Source organism: Odontomachus brunneus, unplaced genomic scaffold (genome assembly GCF_010583005.1).
Source record: "Odontomachus brunneus isolate Ranch 3 - 2012 unplaced genomic scaffold, Obru_v1 Obru_scaffold_045, whole genome shotgun sequence".
NCBI classification, from domain to species: Eukaryota; Metazoa; Arthropoda; class Insecta; order Hymenoptera; family Formicidae; genus Odontomachus; species Odontomachus brunneus.
Window position 1 is genome coordinate 1,064,641 of NW_022639495.1, and position 7,415 is coordinate 1,072,055.

A 7,415-nucleotide genomic window follows, 5' to 3' on the forward strand; every position below is an offset into this window, starting at 1 on the left:
TATATATATATATATATATATATATATATATATATATATATATATATACATATAATATATACATATATATACATATAATATATACATATAATTATTATATATATACATATTATATAATAATTAGTATAACTAAAAAGAACAGATCTGTCATGTGAAACGAAAACCAGCAGCACTGCCATTTTATCAGCACGCAACGCAGCTCACAACGCAGCGCGCAAAGAATCTATTAGCTAAACTAGCAGCAAAACACGCACCGTGTGCCGTAGTCTTTATTCAAGGAAAGAGATCCAAAAGTGTTATTCCGCCCGCGTTCTTCGAAGTAAATAAACGTCGCGTACCTTTTGTATGAATTATTTCCTACACTCTTCGTCAAATTCTACCGAAACCACAATGTGAAAACATGAGATCGGATTTTAATCCGAAGTGTGAAACAAATATATATAAGAAGAAAAATTAGTATAAATCGTACCTTCTTCTTCCCTGCCCTAATAGTGAACTAACTCTCTGCTATAATGTACTTAAAAAATATTTAAGAAGTATTATAAGAACATACATAGACAAGGATATATCATACATATTTTATTTTTATGAAGCTAAAAAACCAGAAAATTTCGATTTGCTTTAATATTCCTGTAAAGGTTTCAATAAATTATCCATTTTTTATATAGATTTCTATTGTACTTCATATGATATTCAAACTAATTAGTTAATTATCTATGTCAAAGAATTTAATAATTTAATCAATCCTTTTTATATGCTATTATGTATTGGTTAAACTATAATATTTAATCACTTAAGTTTGAAAATCTCTTAAATCTTTAATCTTTTATGTCTTAGAGAGAACTAGAGAGTGAAAGAAAAGAGAGAAATGGAAGATGAAAAATTTAATGAATATTTAATTAAGCGAAGATATTTTCTTTTCTTCCTCTTTTCATTTATTCTTCTTCCTCTTTACTTTTTTTATTCCCTTTTTTCTTTTTCCTCTTTTTCTCTTCTTTCTTTGCTTCTCGTATTTTTCGTTTTTTCTTTTAAGTTTGTTTTTTCTTCTTTTATTTTTACTTGTATTTGTTAAGTGTATTGTATAAAACAGATCATTCTCGTAAGTAAATGAATAAAATGAAATGAAATTATTGATATGCACACACAGAAAAGTGCATGTTGCATTCAAATAAATGTTACTTGTTTCAGGTACCTCATAAGTTTACGTATTCGCAAATCTATCGTAAGTTTCATCATATAAGAATCAACATTATTCAAAATACATCCCAAATCTTAAAATAAGTTTAGCATTTCAATTAAGAATCTGAAATTGAAGCAAAAATTCGGTTTGCTTACATAGAGAGTCAAACCAACTTTTTTCTCAATAAACTTCTATAGTATTCTTGAAAAGAGAATCAATTCTTCTTTTGTATATAAGATAAAATGAGCTTGTCCGAAATTCGTGATGAGAATATTTCAAGGTTATTATCAGAAGAATATTCTTTGTTGAAGATAACCATTACTTAAAAAATAAGAAAATAAAGTGAGCAGATGCTTTTCTTAGAAGTAGATATTTTTTATGATATTCTTCTGTGTACAGCTACTAGTTTCTAACCAATTGCACAGCGGCATTAACAATGTTCGTGAATCTGTGTGCGAGTACACGTAACAAGCAACACAATTGCTTTTTCCGATGATTGCATTTCCTCATATTGCAATCGCTTTTTCGACGATTCTGCAGGTCCGCCGGGGATGAATAGTCGCGCTCTAAATTCTGCGAGAGTGTTATATACAACGAGCGTTTTATCGCGAGGCGCGTACTCGCGGCTGCGGTTCTTGAAGCAGCTCGGCTCTGGATTCGATGTTCGACTTACTTTGAGCGTTCACAGGAAAGTGCACGCTTCCTCGATGCTCCCGGCAGCATTACGTGACAACGGAGCTTCGCAGAGACAGTCGGGGCGTTTAATTTGAATAAATAGGAGGGAACGAGAGCTCTTCGCAGGCATGGCGGTACGGACGGACGAGCGTACTGGCGTGACTCGCTCGAAGAGAGATTCGTCTCGACTTTGTCAAGCTCCGCCGTTTATAATTGCGAGCAAATCTAAAAATTACACGGACGATACCCGTAGAGCATTCCGCAGTAGGAAATTCACTTCTGCCGTTAACACTTAGCAGCGCCACGTTAATATTGCAAAGGAATGTCATTGCCGTTTGATATCGCGGCTACCCGCAGCTACCATTCGCGCTTTCATCTCTCGTCAATGCGTAAATGAAATTCGCGCTCTGACCAAGTTACACGATACAGCGCGGTACGCTGCGAAATTGCCTATTCGCCTATTGTTGGCTACTTTGTGTATTGATTCATCAAAACTACTGTATCTAATCAATCATGCCGCGGTGAGCAATTTGTCCGCTTTGTAGATTTCAATAATACGCAGATAACGGCGGTCACGTTATTAGCGGCCGTTCTGTAAACCATTAGAGTGTGTTTGTGACCAGGTATTGTAGCTTCTTCTCTCTCGCGGGTGTTAATTATTCGCGTTATTTTATCACCGTGACGGAAAGGGTGTTATTATAATCAAGAGGGCATTATATTCGCGCAATTACCACGAAAGTTCAAGCATCTCGAATTATTGCATTATGAAATTTACAAGTACTCGAGATAGTAGTTGAATGACAAGTTCCCAACTTCAAACAGATCGATTTCACCCGGCGACTTTTCAACAGCAAGACGACAATGAGTGGAAGCATCGCGTCTAACTCGATGAACTTTGATATGGCGACAAGGCCGGCGAAGTTAGGCGTAGCACGCTATAATATAGGTGATTTGGAACTTGGAGACAAGTATCGATCAGGCAAGCAAGAACCGCGTATCACTCGCTGGCAGAACGCGTCTGTTATTTTGCCATTTCGCGAGACGCCCTCGAAATAAAATCTCTCGTTGCGTAATACGCACATAAAGCTGTTGCTTTATTTATCGACGCGTTTCGACATACGTTAGACGTAATAAAGTTGACTTATTCCGTCTCGCGAAAGGTCCATGTACGCACGAGAGATTATAACACGAGATTATTTTTCTTTTTTATCCGCTGCAGCCCGGCAATTCTACATAACATCGTGCGCTTTTAAACTCGAGCACACGCACAGCTGCGAATATTTTTCCGCGGGTCACGTGCAACGGAATGTTTTCCAACGGCGTTCTTTAGCTGTTGGGGCTTTCAGAGAGTAGCCTTTTAGTGCCACAAAAAATCGTACTTTTACCGGCGCGCCGCTAAACATATGGCGGGGGCGCGCACAGCCGTGCCGAAATATATCTCGTCTTCCAGCCGGTTTGCGATACATCGACTTAACGGCTCCCGAACTGCCAAGTTTGCAGTTTCTTAAGGAACTCGTTTAACTCCGCGCTTTCCCAATCGAATCATCGAGAGCGCGTTCCGTTAAATTAAACTTTGCAGCGCGGAAAACACTTCACGGAGATTATCGGTTTCCTATAAAATTTTACAATACAATATTAATCATGCCTATGTAAACGTTAAATGAATACGCGAAAGCGTATTTAATTAACACGTTCTCCCAAATGTTCTCGGACATTTATCTCCGTCTCATTTTTAGCGTGTGATCTATTTAGTGTCGAGTGCTCCTTAAGACTAGCTTATTCGCAAATTCATTTACCTATGAATAATAAAGAACCGGATGAATGGCGGTACCGAGTGTGTCTTGGCGAATAAGAGCGCCATTGTTGTAGATAAGATCAAAGAGTGTCTTGTTCGTGCGGTCTTATTCGCGATTATATTAACGATGATAGTTTCGCATGACACAATGGAGCTTAATGGAGATGACAATTCGTAGACCTTTGCGATTCTTTTAAGAAGTCAAGTTTTTAAATCGTAATTCAGATCTACATTTACCTGCAGAGAGAGAGAGAGAGAGAGAGAGAGAGAGAGAGAGAGAGCTCGATTTATACTATCATGTATTCACTGACTAATTTTTTTAAATTAATATTTTAATAATAAAGGTAACATATAAAAAAAATAGTATGGAACTTTTCTATTATAAGTTCGATGTACATAGCAGGTATTATATTTATACGGTGTTATATATTTATAAGGTGTTATATATATATTTAAATTCAGGCATCTTTGTACATATATGTTTATAATTTTTGTACATTATCTTTTTCTGTATTATATTGTAAAACAAATTAACATGTAAATTCAATTACCTAATGGAGATAGCGATCCGCGGTCCTTTGTGATTTTTTCGAGAAGTCAAATATAATATAATAATTTAAATCGTAATTTTGATTTGTGTCCTACAAAGAGAATTTTCGAGCCATACTAGTACATACTCATTGATCAATTTTCTTTAATTAATATCTTAATAATAAAGACGTTTTATAAAAAGTAATAATATTTCTCTAGAATTATTTCATTAAGTTTGTTGCGCTCTAACGATATAAGGCTGATGACGATATATTTAAATTCAGACACTGTATACATATACATCTACACTTTTTGTATATTCTTTTCTTGTGTGTACACACTTCTGTAAAACAAATAAACGTTCAAAGTTTGTTAACAGATTAATGCACTCAAATATATCGGAATCAGAACAAAGTTTTCATTATTATTACTTTCTGCTTTTTTTAATTACACCTTTTTAATTGCACCTTCTTAATTACATCTTTATATCAGTTAAAAACATAAAACTGACGCTCTGCATCGCAAATCCACGTCAACCAATTGGTTTCCTATTGGTTTAATATAGATTAATTTTCACTTTTACGCAAAAACAAAAATCGATGTCTCCCGCATTTAAATAACTATACCGATTGATTTTTGTTTCATAAAAGAACAAGTTTACATTTATCAGAAGTAGTTTTGAAAATAAACTTCCATTCAGGCGGAACGGTTTTCTCAATGTGTGTATCACGTTTGCAAGTTACTCGAATTCCGCTGTCAATTTCGTCAGTGAACTGACAAGTCGAGCTCTTAGGACATTGCGAAATGGACAGTGATGTTCAGAAACAATTGTTCGCGTGATGTGCTGTCCAAGTCTTGCCTATCCCTCATCAAACTTTATCGAAGGACAAGGGGGTGCGCATCGTCGAAATATTCCCGCAGGCTATTGTGAGGCGCAAGGATACCGTGAGCACCGATTGTATCGTCACGAAACTTTTGTGGCGTGCGGTCCCTCTCCCTTGCTTCCGACGAATATACAGAAGGAGAAGGTGGACGTAAGCGGGTGCCGATATGTCTTCGAGATATCTACCTTTAAAGTAGAAAGAAAGGATTATAAATATATCCTTGTATAAATCACATATTAATCTGTGATATACTGTGAGAGAAAAATCTAAAAAATAAAAATTATTTATTCGGTGGGAATTAATAAGATATTTACCCTTATATTAGTATTCCATATTATGCTATATATGATCCTAATTACCTAATTTTAGTCCAGTTGAGAACTTGTGGAATATTATGAAACGCAATGTAGAATATTCAAAACCAAAAATGATCTATAATCTACAATAGAAACAGCATGGAGTACTATTACAGTATATTAGTACATCAAGTTGATAGACTCGATGCGAAAAAATCTGGTTGAAATATTAAAACAGGGATTATCCAATAAAATATTGATATTTCAAAATATCAGTTTACTCTGTAATTTTTAATATATAACATTTATTGCAATATAGCTTTAGATTATTGTGTTATTCGGTAAAGCAACTTTTCTCTTATCTAACTTATAAAATAAGATTGATATTATTGTATATTTTATGGTACAACATGAATTATATAATTTAATACTGTAAATTGCAATATTTATTCTTCTCCCACATACCTGCAAAACCAATTCACTTTTATCAGCAATTATTAAATCTTAAATTTTTGTTCGTTACTGTTTCGTATTTGTTCGCTACATACTTTTATTTAGAGGAAATATTTTTTCCAAGGAAACATTTTTTTTCGTGTCTTTTTATGAAACAAAACAATTGTTTATCTTATTGAAAGAATTTAGATTTAACAAAATAATAAATGGACCATTGATTATTTTTAATTTAGATTTCAATAAATATATTATTGATATCCACTGAATAAATATTTTTCATCTTTTCGATATTTTTCCCTCATCTATCGTATCAAATCATATTATATACATCACATGTTTGTCATATGTTATATCATATTATATGCATCACATGTTACATATGTTATGATATGTTATATGCTATATGTTTATCAAGCACAGCTCGACACAATGTATTGATCTGATCAGTTTCGCACTTTGTGTAACCCGAGGAAGATCGGACGGATAGAGTGAGACACGTGTTGCGTGTCCATACGAAGGAATAAATCCGGAGAATTTACTTAGATCAAAGGAAGGTGAGTAACTTCACTTGTTTCAGCTCGTTAAGGGAAACTGTCGCGCCCAAGAGCAATGTATAGGAGAAAAGTCAACGACTGCAACGAAGTCGTGAATCAGACGACTAATTGACGCATTTACGACGCGAGGAATTTCTCACGCGATTCTTGAGAACGAATGACTAGTTTTCCCTATGCGGCGTGCGCAGAAAATTGATAAAGGAGTGAGACTTTTGTGAAATAGAGAGAATTACGAGCGAATAGTGATCGTGCGAGATCACACGATATGTTTTCGTAAAGTGAGAGAGTGTTTGGAACGGTTTGGAATTTCGCTCCGTTCTCCGGCGAACTTTCCGTAATCCTTAAGTTGATCACGAAGTCAGTAATTGGATAGTCGATGAATCCTGAGTTTAGAAAAGTTTCCCAGTATATTGGAAATCACACTTGGTGCACACGTGCCGAGCGGTGTCTATTCGTGCATGAATAGACAACATGCATAAATGATCGCTCAGCAGATTCGAGGATATTCCGATAGTCGGGTTAATCACGGTTATCAGCACACAAAACGCTTTGGATCTTAATACACGGGCAGCCCGGCAGCGAATCTGCAAGTGTGGAAATTGTATTTCAGGATTAACGATAATTCTTGATGCAATCGTTGTTACGCTATAATTGTACCACGAGGATTATAGAGCGCTCTCGCAACAAGAACTAAACGATTAATTTCGGTTCTATTTACGATTGTCGCTAATCCCATAATATGACAGCAGTCCACTGGGATACTTAGTATCATCCTTAAATTAATTAAAAGTGCTATCTTAGGCAACTGTTCGTCCCTTCTAAATAATAAAGCATTATTTCAGTTTGCAAATCAATTTAAATGTCAAATGAAGTATCATTATTTTTAGATAATTTATGTTCTCAAAGAAATATACATACACGTAATTGTTGAAGATGGAATAAATGAAAGTTTTTTGTACGTATACCCAAAGAAATATATACCAGGTGTAGAAGTATGAAACCGGAATTTTTTTATACAAATAAGACGTCTGTTGTTCGAAAGTGATA